This window comes from Cyprinus carpio, chromosome B1, assembly GCF_018340385.1.
Source record: "Cyprinus carpio isolate SPL01 chromosome B1, ASM1834038v1, whole genome shotgun sequence".
Classification (NCBI taxonomy): domain Eukaryota; kingdom Metazoa; phylum Chordata; class Actinopteri; order Cypriniformes; family Cyprinidae; genus Cyprinus; species Cyprinus carpio.
Window position 1 is genome coordinate 5,269,946 of NC_056597.1, and position 23,608 is coordinate 5,293,553.

Below are 23,608 nucleotides of genomic sequence, written 5' to 3' on the forward strand. Positions count from 1 at the left end.
TTTTTGTAATGCTGAAAAAAAAGCCTATCCAAATTTTTTCTTTAAAACCGGATACTTTACTGATTTCCGGGACTCTTTTTGGGATTTAGAAAAATTTCAATATATGTTCATAAATAGGCTACATTCTGTGAAAATTTAATTTCAACTTTTAAAAAAATATTTTTGGGACCAACAAAAAAAAAAAGGGCCTCCACTCAGGGTTTGTAGTTGGGTTTGGGGCCCTCAAGCCCCCCCGAAACTTTTGAGACCACTCCCGACAGAGTATAAAGGCAGTGCGGAGTGATTTTTGATGGAGCGAGGGAGGGGTTTTTTTTTAAAAGTCGGAGCGTTGTGGTTTTACTCGCCCACGCACCCGCCCCATCACGGTAAAAAAACATGCCACACCCCTTTTTAATTTAAAACCTGCATTTTTACCAGAATTCACATGATAAACCAATTTAGCTATAGTTTGATACACTTAATCTCCCCGATCAAAAAGATTTAATGACGGCCAAATGTCGAGGGGGAAAATGTTACAAGCTTTCTCAAAGGGTTTCCCCCTGTTCCTTTTACTGATTAAGCTGAAAAAAAAAGGGGTTCCCAGAAACATTCACACCAATCGCTGTTGCAAAATGATTAAAAACCAAATTTAATTTTACAGTGTATTTCATCTGTAAACTGATTTTAAAATCTGTAAAAAAGGCATCGATCTGTAGTTTAAAATAACTGAGGGGAAATGTACTGTTTTTTTTATCAAAAACCCAAAATTTCCCACAGCAAAAAGCAGAAATTTAAAACCTTTTTTAATGCTGACAAGGGTTTTAGTTTGGCTTTTGGGTGGGAATATTTTTTATTTTTTTTTTACATTTATTATTTTTACACTTTTTAAAAACATTTATTATTTTTACACTTTTTAAAAATAGGTTTACTTATGAACCAAAAACATTTCAATTTTACCCCCGGGAGTAAAGGGGGAGCGGTTTTTTCTGGTACCCTTGGGGGCCCCGGGGGAGTGAGATTGAGAGAGAGGGTTTCGCCCTATAAACAAGACCGTCCGGTTTAACGGGTTAGCCCGTGTTGCTATTTTTTAACAAAAAACTGTAAGAAAAAAAAATAAAATAACCAAAAATTTAGGGGTTAAAGATGAAAAATAGACTAGAAAAATATTTAAACTTGTCGTCCTGCCCTTTGAACTGACTCACGCAGAGTTCCCATTTTTTAATCTGAAAAAAGCTCTTAACCCGAGGGGATTTTTTTAGAGGCATGATGGCTAGTATTAAAAAAAAATTAAAAAAAAATAAAAAAAAAGGTTTTCCAGCATTGGGGGTTAATAACATTACTGTTTTTTTAAATTTCATCTTGTTTCAGTTAAAAATTTGGCGGGAAAAGGGTTTAAAGAATTATATTCCCCCTTGTTTTGAACAATTATTTGTCATTTTTTATATGATTTTTAAATAGGGGGGAAAAAAAAAGGGTTTTAAAATTTTAAATTTTGGGTTTTTTTGTGAAAAAAAAAAAGGGATTTTTTTTTGGGCCCTAGGTATCGCCCCGCCCTAAATGCAAGTTTTTTTTTTTTTGTTTTTTTAGGGGTTTAAAGGGAAAATTCCCCCTGAAAAATTTAAATTATAACAACTAATAACTTTAAATTTCCTTACAGTAGTCAAATTTTTAAGTGGATCAAACCCTTTTTTTAAAATTGGGGCCTAAAAACCTGTTTTTTTCCCAAATTTGAAACCCTCAAAGCCCCTGTCCATATTAAAAACAAGAGATTCCCCCTTTTTGACCCCCAAGCTATACAGAACCCACCCCCCAAAACCCCCGCTGAACTGAATTCGGTTTTGTTTTCGGGCTCTGAGGAACGGTGTTTTTCTCATTTACTGGTTTAAAACCCCAAAGGCCTGCACTCAAAAAGCCCCTTTCTCTTTTTTTATTCATTTTTGGGCCCCGAAGGCCCATATTATTATTACAAGAAACCAAAAAAATAACAAAATTTTCAATTTTCAATGAATCATTATTTTTTAGGGGAAAACGTAGCGTTTGTGAGGTAAACGTTTGAGGCAGGCTTTAAGACCCAACAGGGTCCTCCGTCCGGTGCTTCCCCCTTCACAGCCCAGGGAAAGCTCTAAAAGAACTTTCCCCTTTACCGTCCACGTTTTGGGTTTTTTAAAAAGTTTGAGGGGAAAAAACTTTATTTATCATGAGGCCAACATTTATTAAAGGGGGGAAAAAATTAAGTCAACCGAAGGAATCGTAATTTTTTAATTTTAGCTAATGCTTTTAAAAAGGAAAAAAAAAAAAACACTGTAGGGGTATTCTTAAACTTTGGGGCTCATTTATTGAAGTAAAAAATCCAAAAAACCCCCAAAAAGGGTCCTCTTTTAAGTGTTTTTTTCATTGAAAAGTATTATTTTTTTTAAGGCTATATGGTTTTAAAAAAATTTTAATTGGGAAAAATTTTTTTTGCCCTTGTTTTAAAAAAAAAGCATCCGAAAAAAGTTTTATAGCCCTTTAGTTTTATGCTTTTAAAAACCAAAGGCCGACCTGGGGCCCGAAATTTTTAAAATTCAATATTTTGGGCGTCCCTTTTTTCTTAAAGGTAAAATACTTTTTTTCCCAAAATAAAATTTTTTTGTTTTTTAAAAAAGGGTTTTAAAAGAAAAGGAAAATTTTTTTAGCCCTTTTTTTTCCCTTTTTGAAGTTTAAATTTTCAAATTAGGGTGGGGCTTTCCCCTGACAGGGCCCCCACCCCAAAAAAAAAAAAAAAAACCCCTTTTTAGGCATGGGGCCATTTAATTTTAAAAAAAAAAAAAAAGTTTTTTGCTTGTTTCCCCAAAGGAAACGAAAACCCGCTCGGAAAAAATGTATGATGAAAAAAATCATGATTAAAAAATTCCCTAAAATAATTTTAAACAAATTTAAAACCCTTTTTTTTTTAAATACCTATTCAAACCCTTTAATTTAAAACTATTAAACCCGTTTGAAGGTTTTAAAAGGGAAAAAATTTTACAGTGCATGTTAAAAAAGTTAAATGAACTTGTATTTTTTGTTTTTTTGAAGACCTTGTTGCAAAGTTAGCATAAAACTAAAATATATTTTGTTGGGGTTTTTTTTTTTTTTTAATGAAAAAAATTCCCCGTATTTAAATGTGACCCGCAACCTATAATTTAAACATTTTTAAAACGTCCACAGCTGAGCACGCGGGAGGCAGATTTTAAAAGGGACAGAGTGAATGCGCATCCCAAAAAAATTTGGGGTGCAAGGAAAAAAAAAGCTGGATTAAATTATAGCTACACAAACTTGTAAATAGTTAACAACATAGCCTAGATTAGGCCATACTCTGTTCCTAAGTATATAATGTAAATTGTTAACCCACAATAACACTTTTTAACCGATTAATCGCCTATTTTCGCTTTGCTGCATTTTTTTTAAACATGCTAAAAAATAAATTACATTTGTGAGAGCTGCATTTTATTACATTCAGAAATAATAACGGCAGGCCTAATAATGCTATAGGCTAATGTACCAAAAGGATATTTTTAGTTCCCTTCACTTTACAACAAATCCTTTAAATTCAACAAATTTATCAGAACAGAACAAGAATTACAAATATATATTTCTAATGGATACATTTAATTGCAGTATATAATAATATAGGCTTATAAACAAAACAAAAATAATAATTAAAAATAATTTAAAAGCGATACATAAGGTAAGGTTGGGCTTATCGCTCTCATTCGGGACAAATCCGAACATGTTGCCCAGGAAGCTAAACTCTTATTCATGAGGTAAAATAGGCTTTGGATTTCACGTGTTTCAGTATTGACGCATAAAAAAAAAAATCATAATGAGCAAAAATATGCCAAAGTGGACCGCTGCTCGTGCGAGTGGCTCGTGACGACTGCTGTTTCCAGATGTGCCGTGAGGCACCCGATCAAAGTCACAATCCACAAGTTTTGGTCACACAGAAAAGGCATAATTCAAAAATGCTAAGTGTTAGCAGTTTGAAAAATCAAGAATAATAACAGAGTGAATAAGAATTATTTGTAAATGCTGCACTGTTCTCATTTCGCTCTGCAAATGGAACCTGAAGATTAATTATTATTTTTTCTCCAAAAATGGACCGAAATGAAAACATTTAGCTTTTAAACTAATATATATATATATATATATATAGTTTAATAACAATAGCATGCATAAGAGCCATATATATATATATATATATATAATGACTGTTTAATAACAATAGCATGCATAAGAGCCTTTGTGTAAAGGTCTTTCTTTAAATTTTTGATGAGTAGACTGTAGCCTAAGACTTTCCTATTTTTAATGGCTTTTACAGATGTTATAATGTATATTATAATGTTATTGTTGTTTACGTCCTTCCTTTCATTTTACAATACATTCAGTTCGCAATCCGTCCCTTTGTGCCACCTGGTAGTTTCGCAAATGATTTTAACAGACTGACTTGCAGTTAACGCCGCGGCCCTGCATAATCGGGTGAAACATTATGAAGTTTAATTTACACATCTCAATGTTTCACGATGCAAGAATTAAAAAAAAAAAAAAAAAAAAAATTATGTTCTATAACATAGACAGCAATATGATATAAAAGTAATACGAGTAATAATGTTGCTAGCTTAATGTCAGTAAGAATTATTAGACAAAACTTTACTGTGATAGGCTATTCTCTGTTCACGAATATAGCCATATATGTTTATAACTATATATATTGTATATGCCCACATACAAAGCATACTTGTGTTTTCAAGAATGTAACTAAGCTTCTGTTCATGACTATCTGCTCTGGGTAAAATATTTTAATGTGTTATACCCCGTCATTTGTGTTTGCAATCGTCTGAGGTAGAGGTAAAAAAAAAAAAAAAAAACGTGTATCAAGTAAGCTGCAATATCACAGACAATAAATGTCTATGGCAATTGTGTTCTTTTTTTCCCTATAAATAACTAGTAGTATCAGTGACCATCACAATAATGTTAATAATGCAGTTTATTTGCGTTAACAGCATGCTTACTTTTTTTTTCAGATAAATAATAACCTGTTGCAAAGCGTGCCAATGCAAATAAGCAGCCCAATCAGGGAGTCAGTATATTATATATTTTATATATATAAATATATTTTTTTTGGCACAACTTATTTAGCGCATAAGTGATGAAAAATACAATAATCATGTTAGAAACAATGCTGTTCTTTTAATTAAAAGAAAAATCATCTCTTTTCAAAATAATAATAATAAAATAATAATAATAATTGTTTTTTTTTTTGAGTAGCAAATCAAAATATTAGAATGATTTATGAAGGATTGTGTGACTGGAGTAATGATGCTAAAAATTCAGCTTTGAAAGTCAGCTTTGATTGTTCCTAATAAACTTTTAACTGCACTCGCAAGTGAATCTCAAGTTATTTTGTGGGATAATTAAATATATTCTAAATAAACTACAAACCTAAAAATACATACATTTATTTTGTCCTCACATTCTTTCTTGTAACTCTTCCCTCTCAGTCACACACCTGGCTGAAAGACTCATTATGCAGCTCATTATGCGTGCCTTTGTCTTCTCAGGTGTGAATCACACAAATATTTATGGTCAATCATGCCTACTCGCATATGCCCTTTAGAAACAAAAAGTGTCTTAGAAAATTTAAATTAATCTATTGTTTTCTGTGAGTAAAAAAATATTTTTTCACATCATTTTGAAGAAAAACGTCTAGGTTACAAGCTCCAGGTTTGACAGTCTTGTGAACAAATGTTCGATATGTGTTTTATAACCCTTATTTCAGTGACTTCAAAATTGTAGTTTTTACTAACCACACATAAACGTTGTTTTTCTCAAAACACAATCATGTACATACATGCTATTTACAAATTTTTGTAGCCCAGTTTGTAACTGATTGCAGTGTTATAAGACTTTAGCCATGTATATGTTTATAAGCAACTGACAAAAAAAAAAAAAAGTCACGGGATATCAAAACTTCTCCAGGCCCCCAAAACCCCCAGACCTCAGAGAGTTAAAGAGAAATGCAACCTTCACAGCTTACATAATGCTTTCGTTTTGAATTGGTTCATTTAAAAGTAGACATTTCAAGCTTTCTGTAGAAAATATTTCTCATGTATGTGAGACCCCAATTTTAAGGTATTTCGTATCAGGAAAAAATTCAAGTGATCGAGAGGGTGACTCCCTGTCATGCATGCGCATTAATAATTTTCGCACAAACACTTGAATATTTAATAATAATAGAGACATTTCTTTTAGGTTACAGTATGGGATCCACATTAAAAATAAATCTTCACAAATCTACAACCGAGACAGATGCAGTTATATTTACAGCGATATCGTTGACTTGATTGCAAATTATTGCACAGATACTATTTAAACTGAACTGAGCTGCATGATGACACCACTGAATTCAATGATGAACTGCCTTTAACTGTCATTTTGCATTATTGACACACTGTTTTCCTAATTAATGTTGTTCAGTTGCTTTGACGCAATTTTTGTTTAAAGCGCTATATAAATAAAGGTGACTTGACTTGGCTTCAATTCGTTGATCATTAGTTGTTCTTGATCAAGATTAAATGAATGACTCTTATAAACTTGTTTTAATAAATCTCTTTTGCATTAAATAATAAAGATATAAAGCAGGTTAAGTTAAATATTATTGTACAAACAATTATAAAATGCTATAGACTGCGAATAAGATTGCAGTTTCACATTTTACATATGCATTACAAAGTAAAAAAAAAATTTCACATGCAATTATCCAAAATAAAACCAAATAAGGTCTGTAATGAAGATAAAATATGTAGACAAATAAGAATAAATGCTGCGTGTCGCACTCAGCATCATGCGCACCGCGCAAATCTTGCACTCTTTTAAGGAATATTTAGAATACACTCCATTTAAATGCGGCTGCATTTTTTATTTTAACTTTACTTAAAATGTATGAAAGCAGCAAAGAAGGCTCCCTTTAAAATCACTGAAGCTGTCAATTAATGAGCTCTTTTTTACATTATGTGCACTTTGTTGATTATAATGAGAGAACTTGAGTTTAAAACTAGGACGTCTTATTAATCTGTCCATTCCGTAGAGTTTCAATGATTTAGCTAAAAGGTTTCATTTATTAATTTCTTGTTTTAACTAGGTTTAATAATGGAGCAAAATTATACAATGCCTCACGTTTTACTAAAATAAAGGAAATAATTTATAAAACACGCAATTTCTTTATCAGTGTACAGACAGATATATTTTTTCCCAAGAAGTTTATCTGTCAAAATAAGAACAGGTAATGAATAAAGTTTGTGCATCACAAAATGCATGCTGTTTTATTAAAGGAATTTTAAAATATAAATTAAAAATGTATTTGTGACAAATATAGGCCTAATATGTAGAATATTGACATTTTCATATAATCCATGTTGCCTAGCTCACTAAAACTACCACTTTAGTGCTCCGATGCAAAGTAAACCACCATTTCTTTAGCATAATATACCATAATTCTATTATCTAAATAATACTGCACACCCATTATAAGTTTCAATCTAAAAATGGTGTAATACTGTATAGCTTAGAGAAAATATAAGCACAGGTTCATAGGCTGACATTTATCCTGCTTGAATTCATTCTAAGAAATGTACTAAACTTTCATCTGTGAATATTAAATTGTGTTTTTCTTTCATTTTCCCCGACTGCAGCCATCAAATGTACACATCGCTAGGCCAGTGGTTTCCAAACCGGTCCTGCAAGCACCTCACATTTTTGTACGTCTCCCTATATCTGACACACTTTCAGTCTTGCAGTCTTTACTAATGAGCTGATTAGTTGAAACAGGTGTGATAGGTAAGGAGACACAAAAAATGTGCAGTGCTGGGGCTGCTCGCGGGACCGTTTGAAAACCACTGGGCTAAGCAAAGCTGACGCTATTTGCGAAAATGTGCTTTGATGCCTTGTTTGATAACTTGTGGTTCAACGCCACTCAGCGGTCAAAAGCTGCAAATGCACTTTGCAGACACGGCGGCGGCAGCACTGCGCCGGCAAAAACATTTTGGTTGGCCACCTACTGTAAGTGTGTTTACTCCATTTAGCAAGAGTGGTGAGTAGATTTAGCCTTAATAATCCACAGTATTTTCATGTTATTTAGTTATTGTAGCGCTTATAGAAAAGCTGAATTACAGCTGTTTCCCGTAACCTCTGTGGACAAAGCAGTATTGTGATTAAGAACACTTCTTTAGATATTACATGGAGCGAAGATAAAAACAAAATGCCACTGAATCTTTTCTGAAGAAAGTCAGAACCTTCAAAGGTACATTGATATAATTAATTCATTAATTAATGTATTCATTTGTACATTTCCCTTAGCACACTTTTAAAACCTCCCAGCTTTTCAGCCATGTTTTTACTCAAAACTAAAATACTCTGTGGCTGTTTCTCAAATGGAAGGCTTCATCCTCTAGAGGTCGCATTTGTAGGCTGCATACATCATGAAGACCTTATTTTAGAATATTAACAGTTACAAATTCGACCATTTTATTTTTAGTTAAGGGTAAATTGCTGTAATATGCTTATGACTCACGAATGTAATGCTCAGTTAACTGAAATAAGTCAGGCTTGATGACGTATGGACCGTGTGGAATTTTATCATGATTTATCATCGTTACGGTAATCGTTACAAAATGCATGGATCTAATATAATGATACACATCCGGTTTGTCAACACAGAATGTGAATACTCTACATGTTATGCATTTTGACATACCTTTACGTGTATTTGACCATTCAAGCACAATAAGACATGAAAGCATTCATAGCTTATTTTCCATAACTTATTGCTTTTAATAATTTAATATTTAACATCAAGCATGTCTCGCTCTTACATTTTATCTTTCATGCATGTTTCTTTATTTGTAACTTTAAGTAGTACTGTGCTCTGTGGATATATTTAAATTGCAAAAATAAACAATTTAGCAAAATCTCTAACAATAGGCCCTTTACACCATTATAACAATATAGCATCATACTGCCCAGCCCTAACCGGCTTGATAAATACAACATTATACCATTTATACTAAATTTGTTTTACTGGTTTCTTAATGATAAATTTTTACTAAATTCAATAAACCAAATTTAAAGACGAGAGGACAGACTAGACCCCCCTTTAAAAGTTTGGATACTTACGGGAACTCCTTCACCCCCATTTTTATACATAAACCACTACCCCCAGGTCCACTCTGGGGACAGGGGAGACAAAGGAGAGAAAAACCCTCTCAATATTCAGCACACAATCACAAAAATTTTTTGCATCCCGAAAAATGGTTATTGTGAGAACGGGCCCCAGCCCTGTAGTAAACTGCTTAGGATCCTTTCATCGTTTGGGCTTTATGTTGTTTGGGATTCTTTAAACCTTTTTACATTTTCATATAAAATTTCAAAAAAAAAAAAAAATCTGGGCCCCCTATATACTTTAAAGAGTGCTTAAGGGGAAGGTTTTCCCCCCACTTTGGAAATTTCTGAGCGACCTTTTTTTAAGGGCTCCCCATCCAACTTCAAAAATAGATAACCCTCGATGCCAAAACCCTCTAATGGGGATGGTGGGCCCAACCCATTCTCACCACACACACCCCTTTTTCTTTAGACATAATTAATCTTACCAAAAGTATCTTTGGGAAAATGCATGTTAAATTTTTTTGTATGTTTCACTATGGGTACCAGTTTCCATTCTTTATTTTTTATTAGTTTTAAATCCCCAAGCTTAACTCATTTTAAAGGTGGATCTCTTCTTTAAGAAACTTCGACAATTTTCCTTGGGTCCAAAAAGTTCTGCTTTTTTTTTCCCCCAAAAATTTTTCCTTTTGTGAGCCTAAATACTCATACTAAATTTTAAACCCTATTTTTGGGTTTCCAATAAACCCTTCCCCTCACGCCATTCCCTAAAATTCAATCAGGTGTCATTGAGACAAAGAAAAACCCCCCCGCTGAAACTTATGCCTTGTTATTGGTCCTCCAAAACCCAAAAGGGGGGTTTAAAACCGGGGAACCAAAAAACATTTTCATTTTTAAACTTTTTGGCAGACTCTTTAACCAAAGCGCTTCAAGGGGAAAATTTGAAACAAACTTTAAAGAGAAAACAACAAAGGTTTTAAAAATGCTAAAGACAATTTTCAGTTAGTTCCCAGTACAGAACATGTGCCAGGGGGTTTTTTTTTTTTTTTTTTTGGAATATGAAGAAAAAAAAAAGAAAAGGGAAGTACTAGTAAATTTGTTGGTTTTGTTGGTCGTTTTGTAGGCAAGCATCAGTACCTTGAATTTGATGCGAGCGGCTACTGGTAGCCAGTGTAACCTGATGGGAGAGGGGTAAAATGGGAGTTTTGGGGCTCATTGAAGACAAACCCCTCGCTGTGCATTCTGGATCCAGTTGAGAGGCTTGATAGTACATGCCGGAAGGCCCGCAGGAGAGCATTGCACTATTCCAGTCTGGAGAGAACAAGAGCTTGGACAAGAAAGTTTGGTGATTGCTCGGACAGGAATGTGTCTAATCTTCCTAATGTTGAATAAGGCAAATCTACAGGACCGGGTCGTTGTAGCAATATGGTCTGTGAAGCTTAAACCTGATGATCCCTCACCAACTCCTAGGTTTCTGGCTGTCCTGGAAGGAGTTATGGTTGACGAACCCAGCTGGTATAGAGAAGTTGTGATGAAACAATGGGTTAGCTAGAACCACCAGCAGTTCAGTCTTAGTAAGTTGAGCTGAAGGTTGATGGTCATTCATCCAGCTAGAAATGTCACTTCAGACAGGCTGAAATGCTGAGCAAACTACCGTCGGGTCATCTGGTTGGAAAATGAGAAGTAGATGTTGAGTGTCATCCAGCGTAGCAGTGATAGGAAAAGCCATGGCTTCTGAATGACCATATCAATAATGACATCATAGGATGGAGAAGAGAAGCGGTCCAAGTACTGACCATTGAGGAACCCCAGTAGCAAGTTGTTTGTGACTTAGAAACTTCACCCCTCCAATACACCATGAAGGATCTATCAGACAGGTAGGAGTTAAGCCACTGGAGTGCGGTTCCAGAGAATTGCCCATCTTTTTCTGAGGGTGGAATAGGAGGATCTGGTGATTAACAGTGTCAAAAGCAGCAGACAGGACCAGCAAATGAGTACTGAGGATTTGAAGTGCTCTTGCCAGTCGCAGGGCTTCACAGCGCAACCGAGAGCAGGGCAGTCTCAGTTTGAGATGGCCACTTTTGAAGCCTCAGGATGTTTGCTGTCCAGGAGGTTGTTCTGTACTAAGAAACATAGAGAGCTGGTTGAACACGAGCTCATTCGACACTTGTGTCTTTGCAATGAACTGGAACAAGGGATTTACCGGTCTGTAGTTTTGCTTAGAATTGCTGGATTTAGAACGTATGGTTTCTTCTTCAGCAGTTGGGCTTTACTTTTCGAGCCTGCTTAAATGCGGAGGGAATGTTCCAGAGGTGACGATAGACAAATTGATAAGGTGAAAAATGTTTCCAGGTAAGTTGAAAAAAGAAGGTAGGACTGATGAAAAATCGGGGAAGTGGAGGTGGATGGGGATCGGATCCAGTGGGCAAGTAAAGTAAGGTCGGATGAACATGGGACAGGATAAGTTTGGAAACGGGGACCGTTCTCGGAGAGTGGATGAGAAGGAGTGGAGAACAAGGTGAGTCATTAGTCCGTTGTGAAGTTATCCTCAGTCTGCGCGGTGTGGGAGAATTGGGTCACTGATGGTTCTTTGTCTTATTTGTGAAGAAACTGCAAAGGGTCATCAGCTGTCAGCGTCGATTTGAAGGAGGTGGTGGAGGCGGAGTAAGCAGAGCGAGAGAAAGTTTTTGAAGAAGTGTTCCGAGCGTCACAACAGTTGTTCATCTTGTCGTGGTAATATGATGTTTTAGGCAGTGAAGCAACGTTTGCAGCATAGAAGGAAGAGAGGAGCGCTGATTCACACTGAAGGTCCGGTAGAGTTTCTTGATTTAAGACATTTCCTCCACTTGCAGCCCTGAGTTTAGAGCGATGTATCACGGAGTACCTCGGACCAGCCAGGGGGCAGCTGGGGTGGGGCGTGCTGGTCTAGACGGGACAGTGTGCAAAAGTTGTCTCAGCAAACAGACAGGTCAGAGTGGCAACAAAACGTGTCCGTAAGCATTGTTTTCTTGTCCGATGAGCTGGGAAAACTTGCGAGAGTTGACAGGAAGTGGAGATGCAACCACTAGAGGATAGGCGGAAAGGAGAGAGTGAGCGTACTGTGGTACTGACCCTGCCTAACTCCTCCCTGCCTCCTCAGTTACTTCTACACGACAATAATTCTAATTATAAGATTAATAAAAATAATAGTAATATTATAAGTATCTTATATTATATTATATATTAATATTACATAATAATAATATAATAATTTTAAATATTTATGACGTTACTTCTTTATTTTTCAAAAAAAAAAAAAAAAAAAAAAGCGTGGGCACTAAAAATCCCGCCGTAGGCTAGATTTGGACTGCTGCAAACAATTTTGGCAAGCAGCCAACAAACAAACCCGACATCAACAAACAAGTTAAAAAATTAAAAATAATTATAAATACTAACAAAATAGATGAGGGGATATTTGAATTATTGGTTAATAAACTAGGTGTTTTTCCTGAGTAAGTGTCCCAAAGATTGAATTTGAAGATTCCTGACTCGCCTCTCCTCAACTGGACCCACCTTTAGAAAGAAATGCCTTTTACCGCATTACATTATGAATAAGTTTTAGTTTTCGATTTAAATTATTTTGTTTTATAGTCGTAATTTAAAGCATTTTATAGATATGTTTTATCAATCTCTATGAGGCAAGTATTTGCTGAGTTTTCGGTTCCTTTTTGTTGAATCCCTCCTGCTCAAGTCAATAGACGCAAAATTGAGCATCCTGTTTTGTTTTTTTTTGTTTTTTTTTTACAAAAGTTACGTTTACGTTTTGTTTGATCTTGTGAGTGGACACAAATAAAAGTAGATCCCTTTTGCCATTCCGAATGATGATACTCTTTTCCTTTATGAGCAAAAAATCTACAGCCTATTTTTACAAACAAAAATAAAAAAACATTGAATTTTACAAACATATAATGTTCCTAAACATATGTGTTTAAATTAAATACAGGAAACGAAAATACATATGACCACTTTGCCATTAAAAAACAAAACTCTGAAACTATCGTAATGGCTGCAACAGCAGCTGTGTATGGAGAAGAGACGAGAGGAAAAAAGAAAGGAGGACTCAGTCGGACTTGGGGCGAGAATTCCTGGATAAGCTGTTGGACAAGGTCCTGGCCCAGTGCAGGGACTCTATTCGTTCCCTCGTTTCAACTAAAATTCCCCAAAACTGCCTGGGCAATATGGCAACCGACATACCCTGCATTACTAACGCTACGGCCAATGGTCCATGGTTACTCTCTATTAATGGAGGGAGGACGATGGAAGGATGAGAAAGAACGGCTGAATAAACGTCTTTTTTTTTTCTGTGTGCACAAGAAGTATTCTCATAGCTTCGTAAAATTACTGTTGAAGCAGTTGGCTTAACCCTCTGAGGTTGGACCAAACGCTGATACGCGTTTTGTTGCAGTCTTCTTCTGATAACACCGAAAATAACCACCCAATTACACTTCAGTTTTGATCGTACAGATAAGAGCAAGTCCAGTCTTTTTAACTTCTCCCTCATTTATATTTATGCGAGCCACGTCCACGTGCTGAGTTGTGCTATAGATATTATAATCATCCACGTAAAGCGTGGGACGTGTAAACGCCCACATCAGAGCAAACAAAGCAGCGAGACGGTTTCTTAATTTTACCTAAATATACCGCTAATTTTGCGCTGAGAGGAATAAGACAGAATTCACCTCAGAAAAAGACTCGCTGTGACAAGACAGAATTCACCTCAAGAAGAGCCTGCACCCCTGTGAGGAATAGCTTTGATTTACCTCCCGGAAAAAAAACTGCAGCGGGTTTGATCCAGCAGAGATCATAACTTATGAGTAAGTCTTTTTTTATTAACCCTCCTTGTATCAGTTTTCACATATTGTGTACACCCATTTTACTAGTTAGACTTTTTCAAACTATAATTCCTGACTAAATGTATATCAAGTGAAACATGAGTTTTCATTCACTGCATCTGAATGTCTAACGATGCCAGGAAGGCTTAAAAATTTTTTTTTTTTTTTCATGTTCTATAACAATAGACAGCAATAGGTGTTATAAAAGGACATATACAATGAAATGAGTTTGTTAATGAAAATTTTGTTATGCGGTTTGAAGAATTAAAAAACACATTATTTTCCACACAACTGTCCATATTGTTTCTCCTCTTATGCCCCGCCTTCTTGAATTTGTGTGTGATTTGGCCAAATGCCTCACAGCGTTGTGATGGAAATGTTACGCCTTTTAAACCATTATTCTGATGCCGTGACCAAGCCTGAGTGGGGGGGGGGGTACCCCCGGGGAGACAAGCATAAAACCTATTATAAACGTGACATAAACAGGATTTCATAGTCGTATCTTCTTTGGAAGGCCAAACAAGTAGTTCGCTTTCTCACTGAAACAAGGCGTCACACATCACAGCCTTGGAGTGAGCGGAGGCCGGAGGCCTAGAGTGAGTCGCGGCCGGCCTTGAGTGAGCAGAGTGCGGGCGGCCTTACGGCAGATTCTATGAAGGAGGCATACCTTGTGCTTTGTGGCAACCACATGTGACGACCCGGGCTGGGACTCCGCTTCATCCACAGTGAAAGCCGATTCGGACGATCCCACAATGCAAAGTTGATGTATTTCCTCAGCGGACCAGGTTCGATTCAGAAGGCAATTGGCTTCAGTGTGGCCTTTTTGAAGGCATGTCGCTGCGATTAAAGTGGACTGGTCACCGAATCAACATGTGTCTCTTTGTTTATGCAGACCTACACTCTCGGTAATGTTCGCGTCCTGCTTTGATTTTGTATATGAGTTTTTGTCGTTCCTTTTTCTTGTTTTTTTCAGGGGTCGGCCAACCTACGTCACACACGTGCCAACATTGGCATGCAAGAGTGAGAATCACTGGCATGCAAGCCAATAGGGAAAAACTGCATACTGACGTACATTTTGATGGTAATAACTTCTTCGAGATAGGTCACACAAGCCGGTTAGGAGTCTATAGATACTATTAAAGGGTGAGAATTTAACTTGCGCTAGTCGACAGATGCTCTAGTCTACATAACTAGGCACTTCCAATCCAAAGCCTTCCGTGGTCTAAACATCGCTCATCAATTTCAAGATGGACTGAGATGGCCAATCCAAATCAAAGTAGGCACGGGGGCTGACATGTTCACAGAAGCAGAGCATGCAGCGTCAGAGTTTAGGGTGAGTTAAGATAAAGCTGTAAATCATATAATATTAGTCAACTTTTAACGATATGCTTTACAATAGAAATGTTTAAATGACCGTACATCTCTATCAGTGATGCACACTATATATTTTGTTCTCAAATATGTGCACTTTTGAGAGAAAGGGAGAGAGGTTGTAAACTGTCCTCCGCCTGTCTCTCTCTACAAACATGGAAGCTGAGTTTAGTTACGTAAAAAAAAAAAAACAGCATTTTACTAGGGATGGGACGATATTCTTATCGTTTGCGATACTACCAGTAAAATTCCTCCCCACTATACAAGATAGCCTTCCCACGATAATAACGATTAAAGTCCTAGGTGATACCACATTTCTGTGTACGACTGTGTGTGTGGGAGTGATGTGAAGGCAATGGGACGGGACATTAGAGGCAGCTCCTCCTCCAATCTGGAACAGGTTGGATTAACGCTTGCTGAACAGTGCTGACAAAAAATCGGTCTGAGCCTTGAGTAAATGTACTACAGTAGCACGTGTGCAATTACAGTTTTTACATGGGTTATGCGTCGGTGACAAACATGTTGTCTCAACCCACAGATATTATTTATTGACGTGACTTTTCTCCCACAGGGCTCAAACTGCGACCTAAAACAGTCACCTTTGCGACCATAAATATTAAATTTTCGAGTGACGTTTTTGCTGAGGTCGCCACTGGCGGAATACCCGCGCGAAAGCTCATTCAGGCTTTAACCGCTGCAAAAAAGTGTTTCTCATGCGGCAATGATGATTTGTTCATTCTATTTCGTGCACAACTTGAACAAAAATAAGAAACAGGTAAAGCTGTCAGCTGTTGTGGATATTGGCAAATATCGTTTAAACTAATTCTCATTTATAATAATTACTATATGGCCTTCTAAACTAGTCTTGGTCCGGTGTTCTTTTAATGCGTGAACTACATTATTTGACGTGCAACTGCCATCCAGTAATTGCAAAAAGCATCTGTTTGCTTTGTCACTATTTAATAAAAAGTACCAGCTTTACAATTATTCCGAATTTTCCTTAACGAAATTTCAACAATACAGTTGTTGGCGCTCCTTAATGCGGCCGGCATGCGGTCGCTTTAGCGCCTCAGTTCACGGGCAAGTGAACCCATTTAAATCTTTCTCTTTACGAATAATAGTAACATAGTGTAAGTGAAATAAACATCAAAAGGTAGGCTATTTTATAAGAGATCCTACAGGTACAACTTACTGAAATGTCCTCATGTAGGAGGAGCCCAAGATACACTCAGTGACCAGGTGATGCGTTAGGCGCACATGCTACTGGTACAGATTTCTGGTGTACTGAAACAAATCTTTGTGACTGTAGATTTTCACGCTGTGAAAAGGAATTTAGTTCCCACTTTAAATGACACCCTTAGTTCCCAGGTCATCTACAAGATGGAATTAAAATGCTGATAAGTACAAGAAAAGATGAGACATAAAAACATGACAGTTGATGGAAATGTTAAAATGTAAATAAATAAATAATAATAATCGTAAAATAAAATAAACCACGTTATTCTGTGCAACTAAAAAATTATTTGGCTCCTAAGTTTTTTCTACTATAGGAGCCAGTGGCTCCTTACTCGGATGTTTTTTTGTTTGGAGCCCTGAATATTAACTTCATAACATGGTTTAAAATAACTTATTTTTGTGAGATCAGATGTGGGTTGCGTATCACAGAAAAGAAGGCCAGAAAATCATACGATTTTATAGCATTACATAACAGTGCTTAAAGGATATGTCGAGTCCCATTGCATTACAATATTACTTTATTCCCAAGATTGCTGAAGAACACCGACCCTATATTTTTGTGCAATTGCATGTTTATTGTCTTCAGGGTTTTTTTTCCTCATTCAGATTTCTCTATCTGCGTTGTTATTCCCAAGGGGGCTTTTTTTTTTTTTTTTTTACAGCAATCAATGGATCCCTCTCTTTCCATATTAGTGAGTTCCTGGAGCATTACTTCTCCTTTACATATGTGGAGTTTCTGCTGCGGAGAGCCGTCCTCCGGCTTCCAGTATGAATAAAACTAGTCTTGTGTAACTGCGCAAAACAATCATATTTTGGGTTAAAACTAGGAAAGGATAATTACTTTTATCTAAAAAGGGTTAGGGAGCCCATGAGTGAGGCAAAGGCCAGGGGGGGCAATTTGGCCAGGGGGACCCCCGGTTTCACACCCTACTCTTTATGAGAAGTGCCATGGGATTTTTAATGACCACAGAGAGTCAGGACCCTTGGTTTAACGTCTCATCCTAAAGACGATGATTTTGAACAGAATAGTAGTGTCCACGTCACTAGACTGGGGCATTAGGGACTAGGGATGTCATGATTAATCGATGATCGATTAATTGACGATAAGAGATGCAATCGATTAAAGCTATTGATGGTCGATTAAGCTATTTAATTTTGGGCTGCATGCAGCTCATGCGCAAAACACGTGCGAGCGGCTGTGAGTGACGGTGATGGTATATAAATGCATCTTCATTCTTTCATAATGTCAAATTAAGCTTTTAACGTGATTTAAACTTTAAACATAACAATTAAAATAGAAAAAACACAAAAGATCTCAACATGGAAAGCAACATGAAATGCAGTAACTAACGTCATTTCCCCCCGAATAATTTTCATATCGGACCACTGCGCTTTGCAGGGCTGTGGGGACACAGGACAGATAGGCTATTAATTTCTACAACTTGTTAATTCGTTCCTACGAACCACTTAATAAACCATGAACCAACAAAAATTAGAAAACAAATTAAAAAATCGAACAATTTCTTAATTCATGGCCATGAAATCTTTCATTTGCCTTCCTGCATGTTTACCACAGTACGGAGATGTGCAAACCAGTGATAAAAATGAATGACAATAAAATAAACTGCAAATTGAGAGAGTTAGACTGTGAGGATTAAGGAAAAAAGAAATAAAGGCTAAATCTATTTGAATTGTGGAAATTCGTGACCAAACGGCAAACCAAAAAAAAGGCCGCGGAAAATGTAGGCTATGGGCTCGAACGGCATCCAAAAGCATGGTCGCGATGTAACATTTTCCAGCGAAACTAATATTCCTCTAGTAAACAAAGCTTTGATACCACACTTGTCATAATCAGAGCTTATAAGTTTGTAAATTACTAATTGCTGGATTCAAAACCAGCAATTAAAAGGCGCTGTGACCGACACTGACGAATACATTTTCCTGGAGCATTCAATGAGGTCACTAAACGGTGATGCACAACTTACGAGCATCGTTCACAAGTTTCTGCATGGACCTAACTAGCCTAGGGCACAGGTTTTCAAGCCTAGTGACAAAAATGGGATGCTTTAAGCAAAACTGTATAGCCTATGTAGGTAATAGGCCTTAAATAAAAAAAAAAGTTTTTTCCATAAAACAAAAAGCTAAATATTATTTTACGGAAAGCACACATCTTTTTGTTTTTATTGTGAGTGTGCAAAAATAAAAGTAACCCTTTTGCAGATTATATCTTACTCTCAAAAATTTAGTTTTTTAATGTTTCAGCTGTTGCAGTCGTGATGGAGATTCATGTGCTGTGTGCCACATCTTCCAGCAATTCAAACTTCCTTCGCAGTCTGTTCATTATCAAAATAAAACAACAGTCAACCAAACATATTAAAAAGGTCTACCTTATACGAGGGTAATGTATATGTTATTTGTATTATAGTTCTAATTCTTGTTACGTTTAGTTATGGCTATTCACTGCATGAAATGCAATTCTAATGAAATTGCCGGGAATCGCGAAAGGTAACGTTAGCTAATAAAACGTTAACTTGCTAAGTTATCAGTAACGTAGCTAATGTAAGATGAGTCTACTAACGTTAATGTGTATTCAGGGTCTCCTACCCTGGTCCTTGAGTGAAATACTGTCCAGACTTTTTGCACTCCAATATTTACCTTTGTCTTGTTTTCTTCTCTTGTCCCAAAACCTTCTTGGGTCATTTATGTTCACCCGTTAGTTTGCGCTTCACAGAACGTGCAGGCAAAGCATAATCATGAACCATAACTAACGTAAGTGATTGATTGAGGGGATAAATACTAATATAAACAATATAGATATAAAATATAATAATCTCGATCAAGGCTAGCTACTACTTTTTTCTTTCTTCTTCGTCTGTTCTTTGCTTCTGTTTTGCTCTGTGTTCACCTTTGTATTTGGCGGTTTCCGCCGTGTTCCGCAGGAAGTTAGAGAAACTAGAGAGGTCAAAGGTGATATGACGCCAATAGACGGGCGACAAAACGGGAAATAAAGAAATGTGCTGTGTCTTCTAAATAAACTATAATTTTCTCCGGATTTGAAAGTTTGTGGAAACTGTCGAGATAATGTTAGTACACAACTAAAAAAAATATATAACATAGATATAGTGATTTCTGCTATTTTTAAAGCAGAAAAATTACATATTGTGCCTTTAAGGTGAGAAAGCGTTTGAGAGTGGCTTTTGCACATCCTGTCATGCCGGTGACTGCGTGCCGCTGAAATAGACACATTTAGCAGCATTTAATTTGATCGTTAATTTTTTAAACAACGATCAATCATGGAAATTATCGAAAAATTGACATCCCTAATTAGGACCCACACAGACTACAGGGTGAGCACCCCCTGCTGGCCTCATGACACCTCTTCCAACAGCAACCTAGTTTTTCTTCCCAGAGGTCTCCCATCCAGGTACTGACCAGGCTCAACCCTGCTTAGCTTCAGTGGGCAACCAGTCTTGGGCCATGCAGGGGTGAAATGGCTGTGGCATTAATATGTAGAACGGTGATTAAACTGAACAGTTTTAATGCATAGGCCTTGTCTCACAAACACACACACCACACACACACACACACACACACACACACACATACAGTGTTTGTTCAGTACAGTCACAGTGTAATATCTGTTATTCAAGAAACTTTTGAAAAGTTTAAAAAACATTATGAAAAAACCCTCAAACTATTTGCATGAAAATACAAATAGGCCCTATGTTTTTTTTATCATATCATTTAAAAATGTTTATGTACTGTATAAATACAGAATGCATTAAAAGGGGGGGGGCTGTTGGCACAGTAGTTGTTAAAAATGTCACGTCATGCCAAAAGGTTGCCGACCCCTGAACTAGCGGCTTATGCATATAAGCAGTCAAACAAGTTTAATTAAGAGACTAGAACAATCCCATGGCTGAAATAGTAAAAAGATGTTTTGCAAATGAAAAGGAAACTAGAGACGACAAGAACAGCTGTAACTTCTTACCCAACTTGTACATGAAGGCTAAGTACCAGCAACAGTGCACACCTGTAGGGATTATTTGTGATATAGTTTTTCTTGACTTAGTCCTCTTGAACTACCCCTAACAGATTTTTTAGAAGCTGATTTCAGCACTAAAATGCTTTGTGAAATACTTAAAAATTTAAGAGTCCTAAAATTAGGAATGACACGCCCATTATTTTTTCATTAGTTTCTCCTAAATCAGCAAGTAAGGAGCTACTTTTAGCCTTAAGATGTTTTGTGAATATGGCCCCATGTGTGTTAAACCACTCTTATTCCCTTAAATGCTGTAAGGAAAATGGCGTTCCAATTTAATATAGTGTTTACATGGTTGGGGACACAGATGTATGGAGCAGAGAAAGATTTCTACAGCTGGTCTGAAAAAAAAAGACTATTTTACAAAACAGTATAAGATGTTCAAGACAGGTTTCTTACTCTATAGTCATATGTCGCTTCTGGGTTCTCATCACAGGCAATGACCTCTGGCGCCATCCAATAAGGAGTGCCAATGAAAGTGTTTCTCCCTGCCAACATGTCCTGGTCCAACACTGTGCGCTCACACCAAAGTCAACTGCAAAAAAAAGGACACAGTGATGTGATTAAAACAGGAATGAAAATGGCAAGTATCAGGATTATAGCAATTAGCAATTTTTTTCAATTACATACACAAAAACTAAACCCTTGAAAGCTCTAATTAGACCCAGATTGGTTGATGTTGCTCAGCTGAGGTAAAGGGGTCATTCATTTCTGAAATCAATTTTTCAGAATTTTTTTTTGACAAACAATTTCTAAAAGTATGGCAGTTTTTGCGATGTAAATAAGAGTACACAGTGATGCAATAAAAGTGGCAAAAGTAGTTAATGTTATTAAAAGCAATAAAAGAATAAGACTCACCAGTTTAGTCGACCTCTGCATTACTCCTGTTAATAGCACATTCTGACCCTTGATGTCACGATGGATGACATGGGGGGCATGCAAATGGGCCAGACCCTGAAGAAGAAAAAGTAAACTCTACACTAAATTTCATATGTAAAAGTTATGGAAATTACAACAAATTTCCACCCTTGAGGACAAACATGAGTAAAAGTATTCAGTGAGGAGAAAGATGAAACGATTCAAAAGACTGGAGGATGTTTCTATGAAAATGGAAGGTCCTGAGTAGGGTTGAGGAATCGAACACCATAACACAGGTGGAAATGCGCTGTTCACAGCGCTTGGTCACATGTCGCACCAGAACACCGTTGTTCGGAACCGAAACTTAGAAATTGCTCACGGTTCTGGTTCTTTTCAAAAAAGGTTCTCGCGGTTTCTGTGATGGCCAAAGATGTGGCCACACCCAAGGACGGTAATTGAGAACACATATGCATACATGCGGTCTATTTTTCTGAGTGGTTTACACATTATTTTTAGTATTTCATGATTTAAATATTGTTTGTTAGGTACCCTGGTTACAGATCATACTATACCCGTATTGCATAATATGACTGACACAGATTTTGGTAATTTTCATTTGTTTTATTTTCAATATGGTTGGGCCTGCCATAACTTACTACCCTGTGGATTGCACACTTTCTATGTGGTTTGTTGGTATATTGTTAATGTTTTATTTCTTTTAAGTTTTAAGTTGCTTACGTGGACAGAGTGGAGGTTGGCGCTGGCTGGGATGCTGCACGTCAGTGGAAGTCCGTTCCCAATAAAAGGACTGGACTGGACGTTAGTTGCCACCATTTTTAGTTCTGTTGGATTGATCCATGTTGCCAATTAGCTGGGGGGGGGGGGGGGTTCAAAGATTAATTGCATGATGGTCTGTTTATTATAATTCCTATGTATATATTTTGTTGTTTATGTTACGTTGGGTATATTACTTTTGTTGATTACCCAGTGCTTCATATTTCTGAAATTAATTACTTTATTTTATTTTACCTCTGTGTTAGGTGATGTAGGTGTCTTCCCCTGTTTATGTGTAGGTGGACTAGTCCTTTGTGTATATAAGTTTCCCAGGTGTGTCGGTGGGGGGGGGGGGTTTGTCTTGTTAAGTTTGGTTCTGTTCAGTTGGACCTTTTTTTGTTTGAGGCCTATGCCTGACTTTATTTTCATTCAGTTCTAAGTTATTTTACTTTGTAACTTTTTGTGGCATTTAATAAATTATTTTCTTTATTCGAAGGATCCTGCATTCTTTGCCCGTGACTGCTTGGTCCTCAAATATGGTGTCAATAGTGGGATTCGGGAACGAAGGGTGCAGGTTTCCCCAAAGGATTTTTTTTTGTTTTTTTTTTTATGGCCTTCCCCTTTACCCCCCTGTGGTTTGTGTATGAGCGATGATTCGGCCTGGAAGGAAGGGTCCACCAAAGGCGTGCTAATGGAAGCAAGGGAGGAAGATCGGTGGAGATCATGGTGGATGAGGAGGAAATAGTCGCAGAAGAGTCAGGAGGCCAGTACGCCAAATGCTGTGCAGATCAATGACAAGATTGTTCCGAGCACACATGGCACAAAAGGTGCAATGCTCGAGAAAACCGGAGAGGGGCTCAAGAGCACAAAGGAGCAAGAACACCGATTTAAGGGGACTGCAGCATCACAGTTTGGCCTGCTTCAAATGGAGGTGCAGCTCGTACTTCACACACGGGTCCTGGTCCAATTGTTGCGACTGTTATATCCCGGAGTTATGCGTCTGATGGGGACCCTGCGCAAAGTCAGTCGACCACTCGCTAAAGGAAGTGAAAGGGAACTTCGAGTGGAGCATGATAGAGGTCAGTCCCTGATTCAAGAACTTAAAATTAGATAATTAAAATGACTACCGATGATATAGAAAACTTTTTTTGATAACTTTTGAAAGAATTGCGGCAGCGTGTTGTTGGCCTAAGGCTAGATTGGGGTTCCCACCTGATTCCCCTATTGACCGGATAAAGCTCGAGCGTCATATGTATTTATGGAATATTGACGACTCTCTTAATTAGTGATAGTGTGAAGTCAG

General features: G+C 37.0%; 1 protein-coding gene across 3 annotated transcripts in view; it reads right to left on the reverse strand.

Moving 5' to 3' along the window:
• LOC109059133 (mitogen-activated protein kinase kinase kinase kinase 4-like) overlaps nt 1-21,169 on the reverse strand; it is a 119,821-nt gene extending 98,652 nt beyond the window's left edge. For all 3 annotated transcript variants that reach the window (XM_042716314.1, XM_042716313.1, XM_042716312.1), the window contains exon 1: nt 21,073-21,169. The gene's annotated coding sequence lies outside the window, so the exon portion shown is untranslated. The remainder of the gene's footprint in view (nt 1-21,072) is intronic.
• Nucleotides 21,170-23,608: the final 2,439 nt, after the last annotated feature.